At 50.0% G+C, this 23343-nt stretch overlaps 1 protein-coding gene across 1 annotated transcript in view; it reads left to right on the top strand.

Moving 5' to 3' along the window:
• Positions 1 to 20208: 20208 nt before the first annotated feature.
• LOC119965451 (protein NDNF-like) overlaps positions 20209 to 23343 on the top strand; it is a 34282-nt gene continuing 31147 nt past the window's right edge. Inside the window, exon 1 of the mRNA XM_038796246.1 lies at positions 20209 to 20378. The gene's annotated coding sequence lies outside the window, so the exon portion shown is untranslated. The remainder of the gene's footprint in view (positions 20379 to 23343) is intronic.

The raw sequence follows: 23343 nt of genomic DNA, 5'->3' as shown, positions 1-23343 counted from the left end.
TTCCGGAGTTGGCGGGCTGCTGCTCGGCACAGGCTTGCGCCGCACTCGAGCTGGGTGATGGCGGCGCCCACGATGTTCACGAGGGTGCCGCGTGGTCGGAGGTGAAGGCCTGCATGTTCTGGAAAGCCACTTCCAGCGAGTTCGAGAGCTGCCCTGTCTCTGGGAAGCCGAGTGTAACCCCTTCCAGCAAGCGCTGGCGGATGTAATTGGATTTAATGCCCGCGACATAGGCATCCCTGATCAGCAGCTCCGTGTGTTGGGCAGCCTATACCGCCTGGCAAGCACAGTTCCGGCCGAGTACCCGCAAGGCACGCAGGAATTCGGCTTGTGTTTCTCCGGGGCGTTGTCGCCTCATGGCAAGGAGGTGCCTGGCGTACATCTCGTTTACTGCCTTTACGTACTGTCCCTTCAGCAGCATTATCGCCTCCGTATACGAGGGGGCGTCTCTGATAAGAAGGAAAACTTGCGGGCTCACCCGTGCGTTGAGTATTTGAAGCTTTTGGAGGTCGGGGAAGTCTTCGGTGAAGGATCCGAGGTACGCTTCGAAGCAGCTTAGCCAGTGCCTGAATGTTGTAGTGGCGTCGGCTGCTTGTGGGTCCAGCTCCATGCAATCAGGCTGGAGTGATGAATTCATCTTAAAACTTTAGCTTATTAAATTGATGTGCCATCAATGAACATGAGACAAGTAGTGAACGAAACTGAGGCTTTAATATGCTTAACAGAAAGCCTCCTGGCCTCTGATCCCGAACTGGGGCAGGGCCGGAGGTCAGCCACCTTTATACCGAGCCCGAGGGGAGGAGCCATAGGCGGATCCATCAGGCAGTGGTTTACCACAATACATGTAGTACAGTAACAGTTCACCACAATACATATAATACACTAACAGTCGTTTACCACACCCTCCCCCTCCCCTGTCACTGCCCCACCCCCTCTCACAGCCCCTCCCTCTCCCCACTCACAGCCCCTCAGCCTCTCATAGCCTCACCCGCTCACACAGCCCGTCCCCCTCAGCCCGTCCCGCTCACACAGCCCCTCCCCCTCAGCCCGTCCCGCTCTCACTGTCCTGCCCCCTCTCACAGCCCCTCCTCCTGTCACAGCCCCTCCCCCTCTCATAGCCCCTCCTCCTGTCACAGCCCCTCCCATTCCCTCTCACTGCCCCTCCCGCTCACACAGCCCCTCCCCCTCTCACTGCCCCCACCCCATTCACTGCCCCTCCCCCTCTCTGCCCCACGCCCTCTCTCTGCCCGAGCCCCTCTCACAGCCCCTCCCCTCTCAGTGCCCCGCCCCTCTCACTGTCCCTCCACTTCTTACTGCCCGCACCCTCTCACTGCCCCTCCCCCACCCCATTCACTGCCCCTCCCCTTCTCAATGCTCCTCCCCCTCTCACCGCATCACCCCTCACACAGCCCCTCCACCTCTCATTGCCCCACCCCACCACATTCACTGCCCCTCCCCCTCTCATTGCCCCACCCCATCCCTGCCCCTCCCCCTCTCAGCACCTCCCCCTCACTGCCCAACCACTCTCACACTGTCCCCAATAAACACCTACATACTGTCCCCAATAAACACCCACACACTGTCCCCAATAAACACTCACATACTGTCCCCAATAAAAACTCATTCACTGTCCCCAATAAACACCTACACACTGGCCCAATAAACACACACACTGTCCCCAATAAACACTCACACACTGTCCCCAATAAAAACTCATTCACTGTCCCCAATAAACACCAACACACTGGCCCAATAAACACACACACTATCCCCAATAAACACACACACTGTCCCCAATAAACACTCACACACTGTCCCCAATGAACACTCACACACTGTCCCCAATAAACACCTACACACTGTCCCCAATAAGCACTCCCGCACTGTCCCCAATAAACACCTACACACTGTCCCCAATAAACACCTACACACTGTCCCCAATAAAAACACACACTGTCCCCAATAAACACTCCCACACTGTCCCCAATAAACACCTACACACTGTCTCCAATAAACAATCACACATTGTCCCAATAAACACTCACACACTGTCCCCAAAAAACACTCACACACTGTCCCCAATAACACCTGCACACTGTCCCCAATAAACACTCACACACTGTCCCCAATAAACACTCACACACAGGCCCCAATAAACACACACACTGTCCCCAATAAACACTCACACCCTGTTGCCGATAAACACTCAAAGAACAAATCAAAGAACAAAGAACAAAGAAAAGTACAGCACAGGAACAGGCCCTTTGGCCCTCCAAGCCCGTGCCGACCATGTGGTCTGTCTCAACTAAAATCTTCTATGCTTCCTGGGTCCGTATCCCTCTATTCCCATCTTATTCATGTATTTGTCAAGATGCCCCTTAAATGTCACTATCGTCCCTGCTTCCACCACCTCCTCCGGCAGCGAGTTCCAGGCACCCACTACCCTCTGTGTAAAAAACTTGCCTCGTACATCTCCTCTAAACCTTGCCCCTCACACCTTAAACCTGTGCCCCCCAGTAATTAATCCCTCTACCCTGGGAAAAAGCCTCTGACTATCCACTCTGTCTATGCCCCTCATAATTTTGTAGACCTCTATCAGGTCGCCCCTCAACCTCCGTCGTTCCAATGAGAACAAACCGAGTTTATTCAACCGCTCCTCATAGCTAATGCCCTCCATACCAGGCAACATCCCGGTAAATCTCTTCTGCACCCTCTCTAAAGTCTCCACATCCTTCTGGTAGTGTGGCGACCAGAATTGAACACTAAACTCCAAGTGTGGCCTAACTAAGGTTCTATACAGCTGCAACATGACTTGCCAATTCTCCTACTCAATGCCCCGGCCAATGAAGGCAAGCATGCCGTATGCCTTCTTGACTACCTTCTCCACCTGTGTTGCCCCTTTCAGTGACCTGTGGACCTGTACACCTAGATCTCTCTGACATTCAATACTCTTGAGGATTCTACCATTCACTGTATATTCCCTACCTGCATTAGACCTTCCTAAATGCATTCCCTCACATTTGTCCAGATTAAACTCCATCTGCCATCTCTCCGCCCAAGTCTCCAAATGATCTAAATCCTGCTGTATCCTCTGACAGTCCTCATCGCTATCCACAGTTCCACCAACCTTTGTGTCGTCTGCAAACTTACTGATCAGACCAGTTACATTTTCCTCCAAATCATTTATATATACTACAAACAGCAAAGGACCCAGCACTGATCCCTGCGGAACACCATTAGTCACAGCCCTCTAATTAGAAAAGCACCCTTCCATTGCTACTCTCTGCCTTCTATGACCTAGCCAGTTCTGTATCCATCTTTCCAGCTCACCCCTGATCACGTGTGACTTCACCTTTTGTACCAGTCTACCATGAGGGACCTTGTCAAAGGCCTTACTGAAGTCCATATAGACAACATCCACTGCCCTACCTGCATCAATCATCTTTGTGACCTCTTCAAAAAACTCTATCAAGTTAGTGAGACACGAACTCCCCTTCACAAAACCATGCTGCCTCTCACTAATACATCCATTTGCTTCCAAATGGGACTAGATCCTGTCTCGAAGAATTCTCTCCAGTAATTTCCCTACCACTGACGTAAGGCTCAGCGGCCTGTAGTTCCCTGGATTATCCTTGCTATCCTTCTTAAACAAAGGAACAACATTGGCTACTCTCCAGTCCTCCAGGACATCACCTGAAGACAGTGAGGATCCAAAGATTTCTGTCAAGGCCTCAGCAATTTCCTCTCTAGCCTCCTTCAGTATTCTGGGGTAGATCCCATCAGGTCCTGGGGACTTATCTACGTTAATATTTTTCAAGACGCCCAACACCTCGTCTTTTTGGATCTTAATGTGACCCAGGCTATCTACACACCCTTCTCCTGACTCAACATCCACCAATTCCTTGTCTTTGGTGAATACTGATGCAAAGTATTCATTTAGTACCTCACCCATTTCCTCTGGCTCCACACATAGATTCCCTCGCCTGTCCTTCAGTGGGCCAACCCTTTCCCTGGCTACTCTCTTGCTTTTTATGTACGTGTCGAAAGCCTTGGGATTTTCCTTAACCCTATTTGCCAATGACTTTTCGTGACCCCCTTCTAGCCCTCCTGACCCCTTGCTTAAGTTCCTTCCCATGTTCCTTATGTCCCACACAGGCTTCGTCTGTTCCCAGCCTTCTAGCCCTGACAAATACCTCCTTTTTCTTTTTGACGAGGCCAACAATATCTCTCGTTATCCAAGATTTCCGAAATTTGCCGTATTTATCCTTCTTCTGCACAGGAACGTGCTGGTCCTGAATTCCTTTCAACTGACATTTGAAAGCCTCCCACATGTCAGATGTTGATTTGCCCTCAAACATCCGCCCCCAATCTAGGTTCTTCAGTTCCCGCCTAATATTGTTATAATTAGCCTTCCCCCAATTTAGCACATTCACCCTCGGACCACTCTTATCCTTGTCCACCAGCACTTTAAAACTTACTAAATTGTGGTCACTGTTCCCGAAATGCTCCCCTACTGAAACTCCTACCACCTGGCCGGGCTCATTCCCCAATACCAGGTCCAGTACAGCCCCTTCCCTAGTTGGACTGTCTATATATTGTTTTAAGAATCCCTCCTGGATGCTCCTTACAAACTCTGCCCCATCTAAGCCCCTGGCACTAAGTGAGTCCCAGTCAATATTGGGGAAGTTGAAGTCTCCCTTCACAACAACCCTGTTGTTTTTACTCGTTTCCAAAATCTGCCTACCTATCTGCTTCTCTATTTCCCGCTGGCTGTTGGGAGGCCTGTAGTAAACCCCCCAACATTGTGACTGCACCCTTCTTATTCCTGATCTCTACCCATATAGCTTCGCTGCCCTCTGAGGTGTCCTCCCGCAGTACAGCTGTGATATTCTCCCCAACCAGTAGCGCAACTCCGCCACCCCTTTTACATCCCCCTCTATCTCGCCTGAAACATCTAGATCCTGGAACATTTAGCTGCCAATCCTGTCCTTCCCTCAACCAGGTCTCTGTAATGGCAACAACATTATAGTTCCAAGTACTAATCCAAGCTCTAAGTTCATCTGCCTTACCCCTAATACTTCTTGCATTAAAAAATATGCACTTCAGGCCACCAGACCCGCTGTTTTCAGCAACATCTCCCTGTCTGCTCTTCCTCAGAGCCATACTGGCCCTAATCGCTAGTTCTCCCTCAATGCTTTCACCTTCTGACCTATTGCTCCGGCACTCACACACTGTCCCCAAAAAACACACATACACACTCCCCAAAAAACACACACACTGTCCCCAATAAACACACACACTGTCCCCAATAAACTCACACACTGTCCCCAATAAACACACACAATGTCCCCAATAAACACTCACACACTGTCTCCAACAAACACACACACTGTCCCCAATAAACACTGACACACTGTCTCCAACAAACACACACACTGTCCCCAATAAACACACACACACTGTCTCCAACAAACACACACACTGTCCCCAATAAACACACACACTGTCCCCAATAAACACACACACTGTCCCCAATAAACACTCACACACTGTCTCCAACAAACACACACACTGTCCCCAATAAACACACACACTGTCCCCAATAAACACACACACTGTCCCCAATAAACACACACAATGTCCCCAATAAACACTCACACACTGTCTCCAACAAACACACACACTGTCCCCAATAAACACACACACTGTCCCCAATAAACACACACACTGTCCCCAATAAACACACACACTGTCCCCGATAAACACTCACACACTGTCCCCAATAAACACTCACACACTGTCCCCAATAAACACCTACACACTGTCCCCAATAAACACTCACACTGTCCCCAATAAACACTCACACTGTCCCCAATAAACACACACACTGTCCCCAATAAACACACACACTGTCCCCAATAAACACACACACTGTCCCCAATAAACACACACACTGTCCCCGATAAACACTCACACACTGTCCCCAATAAACACTCACACACTGTCCCCAATAAACACCTACACACTGTCCCCAATAAACACTCACACTGTCCCCAATAAACACTCACACTGTCCCCAATAAACACACACACTGTCCCCAATAAACACACACACTGTCCCCAATAAACACACACACTGTCCCCAATAAACACACACACTGTCCCCAATAATCACACACATTGTCCCCAATAAACACTCACACACCGTCCCCAATAAACACCTACACACTGTCCCCAATAAACACTCACACTGTCCCCAATAAACACACACACTGTCCCCGATAAACACTCACACACTGTCCCCAATAAACACTCACACACTGTCCCCAATAAACACCTACACACTGTCCCCAATAAACACTCACACTGTCCCCAATAAACACTCACACACTGTCCCCAATAAACACACACACTGTCCCCAATAAACACTCACACACTGTCCCCAATAAACACACACACTGTCCCCAATAAACACACACACTGTCCCCAATAAACACACACACTGCCCCCAATAAACACACACACTGTCCCCAATAATCACACACATTGTCCCCAATAAACACTCACACACTGTCCCCAATAAACACACACACTGTCCCCAATAAACACACACACTGTCCCCAATAAACACACACTTTGTCCCCAATAAACGCTGACACACTGTCTCCAATAAACACTGACACACTGTCCCCAATAAACACACACACTGTCCCCAATAAACACACACACTGTCCCCAATAAACACTCACACACTGTCCCCAATAAATACACACACTGTCCCCTATAAACACTCACACTCTGCCCCCAATAAACACACACACTGTCCCCAATACATATCAACAGATTGTTTCCCATAAACACATACACTGACCCCAGTAATCACTTATAGTTTACAGGGGGTGGGGGTTATAGTTTACAGGGGGTGGGGATTATAGTTTACAGGGGGTGGGGTTATAGTTTACAGGGGGTGGGGATTATAGTTTACAGGGGGTGGGGATTATAGATTACAGGGGGTGGGGTTATAGTTTACAGGGAGTGGGGGTTATAGTTTACAGGGGGTGGGGGTTATAGTTTACAGGGGGTGGGGGTTATAGTTTACAGGGGGTGGGGATTATAGTTTACAGGGGGTGGGGGTTATAGTTTACAGGGGGTGGGGGTTATAGTTTACAGGGGGTGGGGGTTATAGTTTACAGGGAGTGGGGATTATAGTTTACAGGGGGTGGGGGTTATAGTTTACAGGGGGTGGGGGTTATAGTTTACAGGGGGTGGGGGTTATAGTTTACAGGGGGTGGGGGTTATATATACAGGGGGTGGGGATTATAGATTACAGGGGGTGGGGATTATAGTTTACAGGTGGTGGGGGTTATAGTTTACAGGGGGTGGGGGTTATAGTTTACAGGGGGTGGGGTTATAGTTTACAGGGGGTGGGGATTATAGATTACAGGGGGTGGGGGTTATAGTTTACAGGGGGTGGGGGTTATAGATTACAGGGGGTGGGGGTTATAGTTTACAGGGGGTGGGGGTTATAGTTTACAGGGGGTGGGGGTTATAGTTTACAGGGGGTGGGGGTTATAGTTTACAGGAGGTGGGGGTTATAGTTTACAGGGGGTGGGGGTTATAGTTTACAGGGGGTGGGGGTTATAGTTTCAGGGGGTGGGGGTTATAGTTTACAGGGGGTGGGGGTTATAGTTTACAGGGGGTGGGGGTTATAGTTTACAGGGGGTGGGGGTTATAGTTTACAGGGGGTGGGGGTTATAGTTTACAGGGGGTGGGGATTATAGATTACAGGGGGTGGGGGTTATAGATTACGGGGGTGGGGGTTATAGTTTACAGGGGGGGTTGGGGGTTATAGTTTACAGGGGGTGGGGATTATAGATTACGGGGGTGGGGGTTATAGTTTACAGGGGGTGGGGATTATAGATTACGGGGGTGGGGATTATAGTTTACAGGGGGTGGGGATTATAGTTTACAGTGGGTGGGGATTATAGATTACAGGGGGTGGGGGTTATAGATTACGGGGGTGGGGGTTTTAGTTTACAGGGGGTGGGGATTATAGTTTACATGGGGTGGGGATTATAGTTTACAGGGGGTGGGGATTATAGATTACAGGGGGTTGGGGTTATAGATTACAGAGGGTGGGGGTTATAGTTTACAGGGGGTGGGGATTATAGTTTACAGGGGGTTGGGGGTTATAGTTTACAGGGGGTGGGGATTATAGATTACAGGGGGTGGGGATTATAGTTTACAGGGGGTGGGGGTTATAGTTTACAGGGGGTGGGGATTATAGTTTACAGGGGGTGGGGGTTATAGTTTACAGGGGGTGGGGATTATAGATTACAGGGGGTGGGGATTATAGTTTACAGGGGGTGGGGATTATAGATTACAGGGGGTGGGGATTATAGTTTACAGGGGGTGGGGATTATAGATTACAGGGGGTGGGGATTATAGTTTACAGGGGGTTGGGGGTTATAGTTTACAGGGGGTGGGGATTATAGTTTCTGGGGGTATTATATTGATTACCAGGGCTGGAGTTTCTAACTGACCAGAAATGAGCATTATCCTGGACAGGGGTGGGGATTATAGCCGGCATGGTGTGGGAGGTTTATTGGGGGTGAGGATTACAGCTGAATTGGGGTGGGGGAGGATGAGATCATGGTCGACGGGGGCTGGGGATTATCCCCGCGAGGGCTGGGGATTATACCTGACTGGGGATAGATATGAGCGGCACAGTATCACAGTGGTTAGCACTGTTGCTTCACTGCATCAGGGACCCGGAGTCGATTCCCGGCTTGGGTCACTGTCTGTGCGGCGTCTACACATTCTCCCCGTGTCTGCGTGGGTTTCCTCCGGGTGCTCCGGTTTCCTCCCACAAGTCCCGAAAGACGTGCTGTTAGGTGAATTGGACGTCCTGAATTCTCCCTCCGTGTACCCGAACAGGCGCCGGAATGTGGCGACTAGGGGCTTTTCATAGTAACTTCATTGCAGTGTTAATGTAAGCCTACTTGTGACACTAATAAAGATTATTATTATAATTATGGCACCTTCCTTATTTTCTATCTGTATTGCTCTCACACAGCCAAAATTCATCTCTTTTTATTCTCAGTATTTGCCCAGTGAAGCCTTTAAACAGTTTATTTATTATCGCAGCTCCTTGGAAACCACAGGTTCCTGGGCAATGGTCCGAGGGTGATGACTGTGTGTATTAACTCAACTCAAAGTCTGAGGAAATTCAGTGCACCCCACACCACTCAGCCCATTAACCCAGAATTGCTGTTAGTGATTAAAGAGGTGTCGTCGTCATTAAAACACGGTGGCACAGTGGTCAGCACTGCTGCCTCACAGCGCCAGGGTCCCAGGTTCGATTCCCGGCTTGGGGCACTGTCGGTGCGGAGTCTGCACGTTCTCCCCGTGTGTGCGTGGGTTTCCTCCGGGTGCTCCGGTTTCCTCCCACAGTCCAAAGATGTGCAGACTCGGTGGATTGGCTGTGATAAATTGCCCTTAGTGGCCAAAAAAGTGTCGGATGGCCTTTTTTAGTGTCCAAAAAAGGTTAGGTGGCCTTACAGGGAAAGAGTCTGGGGCGGTGGGCGAGGTAGGTTGCTCCTTCAGAGGGTCGGTGCAGACTTGATGGGCTGAATGGCCTCCCTCACTGTAGGAATTCTATGAAAACCATTACCCTGACAGGACAGAGAAAGGTTTTTTATTTCAATAGCATTTGACCAATTAGAACCTATCACAGATAGCTGACAGTACAGATACTGGCCATTGGGCCCAATGGGCCTATGTTTTGGGGCCCATTAGATTCCACCCCTCTATTTACTTTCTTCATCTAATTCTGCTGATATATCCTTTTATCTCTTACCTCCTCCCCCACCCCCTCACCCCTCTATTTATATGCATTGTTCTTTTCAACTTGTTCATATTATTCACCTCAACCAGTGCCTGTGGTACTGAGCTACACAGTTTTGCCACCCTCTGGCTCAAGAAGTTTCTGCTGAATCCTCACTGGATTGCTAATCCATTATTTCACATCGATAGGCCGTAGTTTTGGCAGCACAACGATTGGCAGAATCTATGAGAAAGGTACATATGGTTCAAGGTCGTCCAGAGAATCCTACTTTGAGAACTGATGAAGGAAGTCAGACTATTAGAGGTTCTGGATCCTTTGTTTCCAAGGGGGAAGTGTTCCCTTGCTCCTCAAATTAAGGGAGGCGGTGGCGTTGTGGTGTTGTGACTGAACTAGTGAACCAGAGACCCGGGGTACTGCTCTGGGGTCCCAGGCTCAAATCCGGGGACCCAGGCTCAAATCCGGGGACCCAGGCTAAAATCCGGGGACCCAGGCTTAAATCCGGGGACCCAGGCTCAAATCCGGGGTCCCAGGCTCAAATCCGGGGACCCAGGCTCAAATCCGGGGACCCAGGCTCAAATCCGGGGACCCAGGCTCAAATCCGGGGACCCAGGCTCAAATCCGGGGACCCAGGCTCAAATCCGGGGACCCAGGCTCAAATCCGGGGACCCAGGCTCAAATCCGGGGACCCAGGCTCAAATCCGGGGTCCCAGGCTCAAATCCGGGGACCCAGGCTCAAATCCGGGGTCCCAGGCTCAAATCCGGGGTCCCAGGCTCAAATCCGGGGACCCAGGCTCAAATCCGGGGACCCAGGCTCAAATCCGGGGACCCAGGCTCAAATCCGGGGACCCAGGCTCAAATCCGGGGATCCAGGCTCAAATCCGGGGACCCAGGCTAAAATCCGGCCACTGTAGACGGTGAAATTTGAATTCAATAAAAATCTGGGATTAAAAGTCTAACGATGACCATGAAACCGTTGTCGATTGTCATAAAAACCCACCCTGTTTGGCCTACATGTGACCCCAGATCCTGGGCAGGATTCTCTCAGCCCGGGGCCAGGCCGGACAATCCCTGCGATTGGCACGAATCGCGCCATGCCGCCCCGACGCCGGCACGAGATTCTTCGCAAGTGGAGAATCGGCACCATTGGCGCCGGCGTGGTTGGCGCAGTGCCTGTCGGGAGCCACTCTACGCAGCCGGCCCGCCGATTCTTGGCCCGGGATGGCCGTCGTTAAAACGCCGAGTCCCGCTGGCGCCGTCCGCACCTTCTCTCAGCTGGCGGGAACTCGGCGTTTTCACGACGGCCTGTGGAAGGGGGAGGGGGGTGTCCGACCCCAGGGGGGGCCTCCGATGTGGCCTGGCCCGCGATCGGGGCCCACCGATCGGCGGGCCGGCCTCTCTGGCTGGCGGCCTCCTTTCTTCCGCGCCGGCCCCTGTAGTCCTGCGCCATGTTGCATTGGGGCCAGAGCGTTGAAGGAAGCCATTGCACATGCTCGCGATGGCGCCGGGATCAGCAGCTGGAGCTGTGTGAACCGCTCCAGTGCCTTGCTGGCCCCCTGTAGGGGACAGAATTGCTGACGGCGTTTCCGACGGCGTCAACACTTCGCCTCAGGTTCGCAGAATCCCGCCCCACTTGTGGGCCAGACCAGGGAAGGACGGCAGATTTCCTTCCCAAAAGGACATGAGTGAACCAGTGGATTTTTGCAACAACCGGCACCCCGATGATGTGATAGTTTTTTCTCAGTCTTTTATACCATTCAACCCTGGGTACCATGTAATGTTCTTGTCGGATGGCCTGATTTATATTACAAGAACACTGGTAGCTGAAGAGAGAGGGAGGGACTAATAATAATAATCTTTCTTATTGTCACAAGTAGGCTTACATTAACACTGCAATGAAGTTACTGTGAAAATCCCCTCATCGCTGTAATGTTCTTGTTGGATGGCCATTTTATATGAAATGATCTATGGACTCTTCTGAATTCTGTAAACTTGATATAAACACATAGGGCTCATGAATTTCATTCTTTCTGGGGTTGCAATATTCATCAAAACTTCAAATGACTCTGTTAAAAGTTTTACTATCTTCATCGTTTGCAAACACTGCGTTTTCTTCGGGTCCTGCCGCTGTTCGGAGCATCGCTACCGGGCACAAATCTGATTGATCTCCTAAATTTACTTCAGTAAGAAACAGATTAAATCGTTGTTTGAACACATGCCAGTTGCTATGATGTGGAGATGCCGGCCTTGGACTGGGGCGAACACAGTAAGAAGTCTTACACCAGGTTAAAGTCCAACAGGTTTGTTTCAAAAGCTAGTGTTTGAAACAAACATGTTGGATTTTAACCTGGTGTAAGACTTCTCACTATGCCAGTTGCTGTCCACATTACCATGAAATCTGGGACGCATTGGTGGCTTCAATGACTCCATGTAGCTCATTTGTACAAAACAGGTAGATAGATGATGATATGCACAAGTTGTGATGATATTGAGAATTATACAAAAAGCCAATTAATATTTATGAGTCCAATCATTATAAAAAATTTTATGAATCCAAACTTTATACATTTATTTGGTTGAGTTTCTTTCTTCTGTTGTTGAGGTGGTGATGTTGATATTGTAGTTTATTTGTGAACGTCATCGGTGTTCTTGTGTTTAAGTAACCAACAAGTCATCATGAGGTGTTCAAATGGTCGAATCTGACCTGGACTTTTCCCTGTGCTTGCGGTAGCGACTCTGGATGCCATCTGCCTTGAAAACCGGTGTGCTTGTTTGTTGTGGAGCAGATATGAATTTGTGAGATTCGTTGACATGCCATGGTATGTTTGTACTCTTGTCATTGTTTTGGAGTGTGCTGTTACATTGTCCTTCATGTGCAGAGTTGTACCATGTTGTGCAGGCCGTTGTTTTATTTATTTTTTGTCTTTGTTGTTTCTGTTGTTTCTGTTTTTGTTGTTTTCCGTTGTTGTTCTTGTTGTTTTTGTCGTGCTTGTTGTTTCTGTTTTTGTTGTTCTTGTTGTTTTTGTCGTGCTTGTTGTTTTTGGCATGTTTGTTTTTTTCTGTTTTTTGGTGTTCTTGTTGTTTTTGTCATGCTCGTTGTTTCTGTTTTTGTTGTTCTTGTTGTTTTTGTCATGCTTGTTGTTTTTGTCCTGCTCGTTGTTTTTGTCATGCTTGTTGTTTCTGTTGTTGTCTTTGTTGTGCTTCTTGTTGTTGTTTTGTTGTTGTTCTTGTAGTTTTTGTTGTTCTTGTTGCACTCATTTACTGTTCGGTGTGAATAATTTGAGTTATTCTCAAAGTTATTGGTATCAGTGTCCTTTGTGGTATCTGATGTTTCATTGAGTGTTTTGTCTTGAGGACTGTGAGATTGACCTGAGGTTGCATTGATCCTGGTGACATCAGTCATTTGTGGTTGATGTGATTCCTCTTTTATTCCTTGGTGCTCCTCTTCCGGAGTCATCGTCGTCAAGATTTCACTTTCTTGTGGGTTATCAAGAGTGGATGAGGTTTTAATTGATGCGGTCTCACTGGACTCAAGAGTAGTTTTACTTTGATTGTTGAGTGCTTCTGTACAGACAAGCTGAGATCTGTCAGTATTCTTGGATAAACAAATCATCTTCTGTTGTTTCGGATTTGTTATTGTTCTCTTCATTGTTAATTAACACAGCATCTTCTTTGGCTTCGGATTTGTTAATTTGCTCTTCACTTTTTATGCTGTAAATAGCGAGTTCGGTGGTGCTGCAAAAGTTATTTTCAACTTTTTGTTGAAATTCAGGCATTGTTGTGCCCTTTGAGAAAAGAATTTGGGATTTTGGAGCTTTAAACGTCTTAGTTTTTATTTTTGAGCAGTTTGCCTTTAAGTGGGCGTGGTCTGAGTGTTCTGACGTCCTAACCCTCGTGATGTCATGCGTACTAATCGATTGTACATGCGCAAATCGATCATCAGGCATTGTGCGTGTTTTCTTCAACTGCGCATGCGCGGCTTGCACATGCGCAGATCCATCTTTGAATGGTGTTCGATCTTTCTCTGACTGCGCATGCGCATCGCTATTGAAATGATGCCACCGCCGGAGAGACAGCAATGCGGGAAGATGGCCGCCTGCCGCGCAGCACCGAGGTTCCAGGAGCGGGATATCGAGGCACTGCTGGATGCAGTGGAGCAGAGGAGGGAGGCCCTGTACCCCGGACACGGCCGCAGGGTCGCACCACGCCTCAGCCGGCGCCTGTGGAGGGAGGTGGCAGAGGCCGTTAGCGCCGTGGCCGTAACAGCCAGGACAGGCTCCCAGTGCCACAAGAAGGTTAATGACGTTGTCAGGGCAGCCAGGGTGAGTACCACCCCCACTGTGCCCATGGCACCAACCCCCACACATGTGGCATGGCCACCCCCCCAGCTGGATGGGTGGCACAGCCCTAGCCGAGACCGACATGGCTGCCCCCACCCACGCAGGCTGCATTGGCAGGATGGGTTGTGAACCTCTGCCAACATACACACAGCCGCTAGTCCGCATGTATATGTCTGCCTAACACTGTTGCCCTTTATCTCTGTATCTCTGTCACCCCCCCTCTCCCCCACAGGAGAAGCGCGCCCATACCAACTGGGAGCGTGAGAGGATCGGAGGGGGTCCACCTCAAATGCACCCCCTCATCTTTCGTGAAGAGAGGGCCCTGGACCTTGCAGGCAGACCCCAGGACCGGGAGGTTGGGGACGCAGAGGTCGGGGCGCAGCACCAAGTGAGACCCCCACTGCCTGCCCTTCCCCCCCCGCCACTGACCCCCCTCCCCCTCCTTCCAGCACCCCTCCCCCCCATCCTCCCACCACCCTTCACCACCCTTCCCCATCCCCCATCCCAGCTTGAAGGCCGGCTTGCAGTGGCTGCAGACGCAGGTGGAGGAGTCCACCCATCTGTAGGAGCTAGGAGTGGTGCCGGTCATGCGTGCCACCCAGGCCGAAACCGCATGGGTGGCGTCCGTGGTGGAGACAATGGGGGCGACGGCGTTGGACATGGGTCGCAGTATGCAAGGTGTGGGGCTTTCCGTGCAGGTGGCGTCTGTGGCCCAGGTCATCGCTACCCTCTCACAGGCAGCCATGAGCCAGAGCCAGCTGCAGATAGCAGCGGCGCTCAACGCCATGGCCCAGTCTCTGCAGGACATGGCCCAGTCTCTGCAGGACGTGGCCCAGTCTCTGCAGGACGTGGCCCAGTCTCAGCAGGCCATGGCCCAGTCTCAGCAGGCCATGGCCCAGTCTCAGCAGGCAATGGCCCAGTCTCAGCAGGCCATGGCCCAGTCTCAGCAGGCAATGGCCCAGACTCTGCAGGACATGGCGCAGTCCCAGCAGGCCATGGCCCAGTCTCTGCAGGACATGGCGCAGTCCCAGCAGGCCATGGCCCAGTCTCTGCAGACCACGGCCCGGTCTCTGAAGGACATGGCGCAGTCCCAGCAGGCCATAGCCCAGTCTTTGCAGGCAATGGCCCAGTCTCAGCAGACCACGGCCCAGTCTCTGAAGGACATGGCGCAGTCCCAGCAGGCCATGGCCCAGTCTCTGCAGGCCATAGCCCAGTCTTTGCAGGCCATGGCCCAGTCTCTGCAGGCCTCGGCCCAGTCTCTGCCGGCCACGGCCCAGTCTCAGCAGGCCGTGGCCCAGTCTCAGCAGGCCATGGCACAGTCTCAGCAGGCCATGGCCCAGACTCATCAGGCCATGGCCCAGTCTCAGCAGGCAATGGCCCAGTCCCAGCAGGCAGTGGCCCAGTCTCTGCAGGCCTCGGCCCAGTCTCTGCAGGCCTCGGCCCAGTCTCTGCCGGCCACGGCCCAGTCTCAGCAGGACATGGCCCAGTCCCAGCAGGCCATGGCCCAGTCTCAGCAGGCAATGGCCCAGTCCCAGCAGGCAGTGGCCCAGTCTCTGCAGGCCTCGGCCCAGTCTCTGCAGGCCACGGCCCAGTCTCAGCAGGCAATGGCCCAGTCTCAGCAGGCCATGGCCCATTCTCAGCAGGCAATGGCCCAGTCTCTGCAGGCCACGGCCCAGTCTCTGCAGGCCACGGCCCAGTCTTTGCAAGCCGTGGCCCAGTCTCAGCAGGCCATGGCCCAGTTTCTATAGGCCGTGGCCCAGTCTCAGCAGGCCATGGCGCAGTCCCAGCAGGCAATGGCCCAGTCTCTGCAGGCCGTGGCCCAGTCTCTGCCAGCCACGGCCCAGTCTCAGCAGGCCATGCCGCAGTCCCAGCAGGCAATGGCCCAGTCTCTGCAGGCTGTGGCCCAGTCTCAGCAGGCAATGGCCCAGTCTCTGCAGGCCATGGCCCAGTCTCAGCAGGCAATGGCCCAGTCTCTACAGGCTGTGGCCCAGTCCGCAGTGTCATACAGGGCGTCGGTCACTGCATGGATGCACCTGTGCATCGATGCCTGGGAAATGCCGGACAGGTCCCCACTCAGCGACTTGAACGACCCCGTTGCGTAGAAGTTCCGGGCCACCGTCACCTTGATGGAAACCGGGAGAGGGTGTGCTCCCCCGGTCCCACATGGTGCCAGGTGTGCCATCAGGTGGCAGATATGGCCTACAGTTCCCAGGCTTATCCTGAGTCTCCTCTGTGTTGTTTCTTGTGTCTTAATAAAGCTCGTAGTCTCAAAGTTGGAGTAGATGCTTTATTGTAAGTTTGTTCTCTCTTCAGTCCTTAACTTACAGCTACCTCAATGCTGCTTGCCTGTGTCTTGCTACCAGTTCCCCCTTCTGTGAAGTGTGTCCTCACTTCCTGTTCCTCTGTATTTATAGCTCTCCCGTGCTCCCTCTAGTGCTTGCTCAGTTGTATTGCATCTACACAGATATACAATCACCACATCCCCCCTTTTTTCTTTACATATTTTCTGTACATCGTTAAAGAAAATTGTAGAAAACAGTTAGTTTACTTATGATATGTGAATCTATCCAAGTGATGATGATATTGGATATTTTACAAAGCCAATCAATATTTATGAGTCCAATCTTAATAAAAACATTTATGAGTCCAAACTTGATGAATTTGTTCATTGATTTTTTTTCTTTTACGTTGTTGACGGGTTGACATTGATATTGCAACTCCGTTGTGAATGTTGTCGGTGATTTAGATTTTTTTTTAAAAGTAACCAGTACGTCATCACGTGGTGTTTGCATGGTCGAACCACTGATGTTGACTGACATGGACTTTTAAAAAAACTTTTGTGCTTGTGATATCGATTTAGTGTGTCATCTGCCTTGAAAGCTGGTGTGCTTGCTTGTTCTGGAGCAGATGTGAGTCTGTGTGATTCGTTGTCATCCCATGGCATGTTTGTAGTCTTGTCATTGTTTTGCAGTGTGCTGTGGCATTGTCCTTCATGTGCAGAGTTGTATCATTTTGTACAAGTTGTTGTTTCATTGCTGTTGTGTCTGTCGTTCCTGTCTTTTTTGTTTTCATTGTCGTTCTTGTTGCTGTTTTTGTCGTTTCTGTCTTTGTTGTTTTCATTTTCGTTCTTGTTGTTATTTTTATAGTTTCTGTTTTGGTTCTTGTTGTGCTTGTTGCTATCTTTGTTATGCTTCTTGTTGTTTTTGTTGTTCTTCTTGTAGTTTTTGTTGTTGTGCTTGTAGTTTTTGTTGTTGCTGTTGTTCTTGTTTCTGCAGTGCTTCTTGCGATTTTTGTTGTTCTTATCGCGCTTCATGTTGCTTTTGTTCTTGCTGTTGTTGTTCTCGTTTCTGCTGTGCTTCTTGTGGTTTTTGTTTTTCTTGTTGTGCTCAATGAGTGTCCCATGTGGATAATTTGAGTCATTGTCACAGTTATTGGTGCCCGTGTCCTTTGTGGCATCTGTTACATTGAACGTTTCGTCTAGAGAATGGTGAGAATGATCTGATGTTGCATTGATGCTGGTGACATCAGTCATTTGTGGTGGATTTGATTCCTCTTCTTTGCTTCCTTGGTGCTCCTCTTCTGGAGTCAAATTCTTCACAATTTCATTTTCCTGTTGGTCTTTGTACTCCTCTTCTGGAGTCATTTGTGGTGGAGTTAATTCGTCGTCTTTGCTTTCTTGGTGCTCCTCTTCTGGAGTCAAAATCTTCACGATTTCTATTGCCATGGTCTCTCTGGACTCTTGGGTGGCCCTACTCTGTGCTTCTGTACAGACAAGCTGAGAACTGTCAGTCTCGCTGTGATCCTGTACCTCCTGTATGTCGAGTGTGATCACCTTGTCACTGTTTTCGCATGCAGTGGGTAGATGTACATTGTCTTCTTCTTGATTATGTGAGCTTGGTAGACTTTCATAGTCTGCTTGCGGTTGCTCAGATACGGCGGGTTGACCTTCATGGTCTTGTTCATGCATGGTGTTCGCCAGGGAGTGTTTGCTTGCTTCCCTTTTGGAGTCTTTCAACGAGCTGTCTGTGGAGGCTCGTGTCACTCTCTTTGTGGAGTCTTTCATCACTCTCACTGTGGAGCCTGTCATCGCTCTCTCTGTTGAGTCTTTCTGTGCTCTCTGTGTGGCGTTGTCTTCGTCTTGGGTATTGCTGTCATCCAATGTATTGACGATCTGCATTGGCACCATGGTGTTGGATTCATCTACCACGAGTAGATTTGTGTTGAGCTTTGTGACCGTGTCGCTAATGCTGTGATCAGCATATCCGAATAACTCAGCCATGTCTGAGTAGTATTGTTCGAAAAACAAATCATCTTTTTTTGTTTCGGATTTGGTATCGTTTTCTTCATCATTTTTTGTTTCGGAATTGTTTTTGTTCTCTTCACTTTGGGTGGTGCAGACCGCTTGTTCCAGGGTGTTGTGAGAGTTATTTCCAGCTGCTGGTGTAAGTTCAGGCGGTTTTCTGTCTTTTGAGGTAAGAAAATTGGGTTTTACAGCTTTAAGTATCTTGTTTTTAATTTTCGGGCATTTCCCTTTTAAGTGGGCGTGGTCCGGTACCTCAGACGTCATGACGCTTGTGACATCATGCGTAGGATTTGATTGCGCATGCGCAAATTGGCCTTCCTTTACTGTGCGGTTTTGTGTCCACTGCGCATGCACGGCTTGCGCATGCGCAGAACCATCTTCGAATGGTGCACTCGTTCCTTTCAACTGGGCATGCATGTAACGATCCGCGGCCAAAACTTTTTTAGCGCAAAACAGCTGATTTTAACTGCGCATGCGCGGCTTCTGTTCCCTGCGCATGCGCAGACGCAAATTTTCGTTCTTTGTTCCCCAGAGACTGTGAAATGTGCTCCAACGCCATTTTACAGTGGATCTCAGTGTTTTGTCTTTGTGGGAAGTTCAAGTTACTTTTTCCTTTCGATCTGAACTGGATTTCAGCGTTTTGTCTTTGTGAGAAGTTCAAGTTACTTTTTCCTTTCGATCTGGAATTTTCACCCGCGATTTCTTGACTGAACCCTTTCTTTTCTGATAGTGATTGTTTGAGTTTTGCATCACTCAGTCTCTGTGCAGTTTGGCCTCTGAGCATACAGTGCTGTTCAAATTCCATACAGTACTCTTCAAATTTTTTTAGTATTATTTCTAAGTTGTTGCTGTCTTCATCTTTCAAGTATTTAAAGCCATTATATACTTCTCTAGCTTCATGTCCTGCGATGAGCATTGCTATTTTCATTTCGTCTGACGCTGCTGCTAAATCATTAGCTATGATATATATATCGAACACTTGTTTAAATCTTTTCCAGACATTACTTACATTACCGGTTATGTTCAGCTGAGGTGGGGTTCCAACCCACATCATCGAATAAGCGAGGTCTTCCCAAGTCGAATGTCCGGTAGGAGTTTTCCTTGCCATTTTGGTCTTTCTGTGTCTGCAGCTTTTCCTTAAGTAATCTTGTAGTAAGCGTCTGAAGCTACTGCTGGTACCATGTGTTGTTCCTGGTGTCTTAATAAAGCTCGTAGTCTCAAAGTTGGAGTAGATGCTTTATTGTAAGTTTGTTCTCTCTTCAGTGCTTAACTTACAGCTACCTCAATGCTGCTTGCCTGTGTCTTGCTACCAGTTCCCCCTTCTGTGAAGTGTGTCCTCACTTCCTGTTCCTCTGTATATATACCTCACCCGTGCTCCCTCCAGTGCTTGCTCAGTTGTATTGCACCTACACAGATATACAATCACCACATCCTCCTGCAGGTCCGGTCCGTGACGTCCTGGTCCGACGAGCGGGGCCGGTACACACGGGGCCTCATCGGAACGAGTGAGCAGATTCTTCACAGAGGGAGAAGATCAATGTGAGAGTGTAAAGGATAACCAGCTAACCACGTCCACATCTTCTGGTCACGTCCACAATTAGTGGGGTTCTGCACCTCGATATTTAAAACATTATCAAAAATATTACCGGGATCTTTTTGGAGTGCCGGACGTACCAGGAATAATAGAAGGGGAATGGGCCGATATGGTGGCCTTTGTCACACCGATTAACTGGAGGCAAATTTTATTAGAATGGAAGTCAGAAGATCCGCCACAAATATCAGGTGGGAAAATATCCGTGTGTTCACACCGACGGGAAATCCCGCTGACAACGGCGGAGTTGGTACATCTCGCTGGTGGGTCGCCTTCGCTGCTGAAGATCAAGCCTGGCGGTGTGGTGAGTAAATCGCACCCATCAGCATTGTTAGGGGACACTCAGTACTGACCCTCTGACAGTGCAGCACTCCCTCAGTACTGACCCTCTGACAGTGCAGCGCTGCCTCAGTACTGACCCTCTGACAGTGCGGCACTCCCTCAGTACTGACCCTCTGACAGTGCAGCACTCCCTCAGTACTGACCCACTGACAGTGTAGCACTCCCTCAGTACTGACCCTCTGACAGCGCAGCGCTCCCTCAGTACTGACCCTCTGACAGTGCAGCACTCCCTCAGTACTGACCCTCTGACAGTGCAGCACTCCCTCAGCACTGACCCCCTGACAGTGCGGCGCTCCCTCAGTACTGACCCTCTGACAGTGCAGCACTCCCTCAGTACTGACCCTCTGACAGTGCAGCACTCCCTCAGTACTGCCCCTCTAACAGTGCAGCGCTCCCTCAGTACTGACCCTCTGACAGTGCAGCGCTCCCTCAGTACTGACCCTCTGACAGTGCAGCACTCCCTCAGTACTGACCCTCTGACAGTGCAGCGCTCCCTCAGTACTGACCCTCTGACAGTGCAGCACTCCCTCAGTACTGACCCTCTGACAGTGCGGCACTCCCTCAGTACTGCCCCTCTGACAGTGCAGCGCTCCCTCAGTACTGACCCTCTGACAGTGCAGCACTCCCTCAGTACTGACCCTCTGACAGTGCGGCACTCTCTCAGTACTGACCCTCTGACAGTGCGGCACTCCCTCAGTACTGACCCTCTGACAGTGCGACACTCCCTCAGTACTGACCCTCTGACAGTGCAGCACTCCCTCAGTACTGACCCTCTGACAGTGCAGCACCCCCTCAGTACTGACCCTCTGACAGTGCAGCACTCCCTCAGTACTGACCCTCTGGCAGTGCAGCACTCCCTCAGTACTGCCCCTCTGACAGTGCAGCACTCCCTCAGTACTGACCCTCTGACAGTGCAGCACTCCCTCAGTACCGACCCTCTGACAGTGCAGTGCTCCCTCGGTACTGACCTTGTGGACATTTGCTTTGATTTGTTTTCTGCAGCTCTATTGTGGGATTTGAATCCAGAACCTTCTGACTCAGGCGAGTTTGTTTCCCATGGAGCCACTGTGGAGGAATCTCAATTGACTGTTTTGCAAAAGTGAAAGTCTGGATCTTTTATTCAGGATGAATGAAGGTTGCTGCAGGGTTTAGGGAAAAGCCACTTCTGTGTTCGTGGAGATTTCGTGCCCCATCTCCGCTGCACTGCAGTGAGTGGGACTTACACTAGATGGCGCCATCTGCCAACAAATCCATCACCCATTCCCAGAACAGGGATATCCCAACGTTACTAAATGTCAAATGGAAGCACTGATTGGATCACTGCATTTCTACCACACTCTCCCTCCTTCAAATCCTTTCCTCCTTCCTCACATTTTCATCGTCCATCCTTGCCCCCCCCCCTTCTCGCTGCCCATTTCCATTTACCATCTGATTATTTCTCATTTTCATTCGATCTGCTTTGTTTGACAGTTTCTTCTTTCAGCCTCTTTCCCTTCCTTTCTCTCCCTCTCTCTTTCTTTCTCTCTCTCTCCCACCCTTTCTTTCCCTCGATCAACCCTCTCTCTTTCTTTGTCTGTCCTTTTATCGCTCTCTCTTCCATCTCCCGTGTTTCCGTCTCATTTTCTTCTTGTGTCTCTTTTCAGATACATTTTTTAAAGAATCCACCTTGCAGACTCTCTCACTGGTTCAGTCGTACAGACTTTCTGAGCCCTGTTGGTGGCTCAGTGAAAATCATTGGGGTTCTGGAATGGTTAAAACATCATGAATTATTTCAGGGAAAGTGGGCGTCGCTGGTTAGACCAGCATTTATTGCCCGTCCCTAGTTGCCCTTCAGAAGGTGGTGGTGAGCTGCCTTCTTGAGCCGCTGCAGTCCCTGAGGTGTAGGTGCACCCACTGTGCTGTTAGATGGGGTGTTTCAGGATATTGCCCCAGCGACAGTGAAGGAACGGCCGATATATTTCCAAGTCAGGCTGGTGAGTGACTTGGAGGGGAACCTCCAGGCGGCGGGGTTCCCAGGTATCTGCTGCCCTTGTCCTTCTAGATGGTAGTGGTCGTGGGTTTGGAAGATGCTGTTGAAGGAACCTTGGTGAGTTACTGCAGTGCATCTTGTAGATGGTACACACGGCTGCCACTGTTCATCGGCGGTGGAGGGACTGAATCTTTATGAAGGGATCCAGCGGGGCTGCTTTGTCCTGGATGGTGTTGAGCTTCTTGAGCGTTGTTGGAGCTGCACTCACCCAGGCAAGTGGGGAATATTCCATCACACTCCAGACTTGTGTCTTGTCGGTTTATTGTAACTCTGCATTCACTCGCTGAGAGTTGCCCTGAGGCACATGATCTCTCTCAGATGGTGTCTGTGACCCTACATCGAACTGTACTGTGTACGGCCGGCCCCATCACCCCCTGTGTTCACTGGCCTACCTTGACTCCTTGTCCCTTGACCCTTCAAATTTAACAGTCTTCTCCTCATGTTCCAAACCCTCCTTGCCCTCTCCCCTCCCAATTTCCTCAAGACCCACAACCCTCCGAGTTCTCTGCCCTCCTCCAATTCTGTCGTCTCGAGCTTCTCCGATTTCCATTGCTCCCCATTGGTGACCGAGTCCGCAAGCTCTGGAATTCTCCCTAAGCTGCTTGGCCTCTCCTTTTCCTCATTTAAGACACGCCTTAAGACCTGTGTCTTTGACCAGGCCTTTGGTCATCTTCTGATGTAACTCGGTGTCAAACCTGGTCTCCCGCTGACTACTGTGAAGTTTCAGGGTGTTAAAGACGCTGATATATAAAAGCTTCAGGGTGTTAAAGACGCTGATATATAAAAGCCTCAGGGTGTTAAAGGCGCTGATTGATAAATACGAGTTGCTGTTGTAGACATGACGAGTAGTTGAGGTTACTATTGCTTTGTAATCTGCTCTCGTTCAGATTGCTCACAG

Source organism: Scyliorhinus canicula, chromosome 4, assembly GCF_902713615.1.
Source record: "Scyliorhinus canicula chromosome 4, sScyCan1.1, whole genome shotgun sequence".
NCBI classification, from domain to species: Eukaryota; Metazoa; Chordata; class Chondrichthyes; order Carcharhiniformes; family Scyliorhinidae; genus Scyliorhinus; species Scyliorhinus canicula.
Note: the sequence above shows the minus strand (reverse complement) of the source record. Positions and strands in the feature narration are given on the sequence as shown.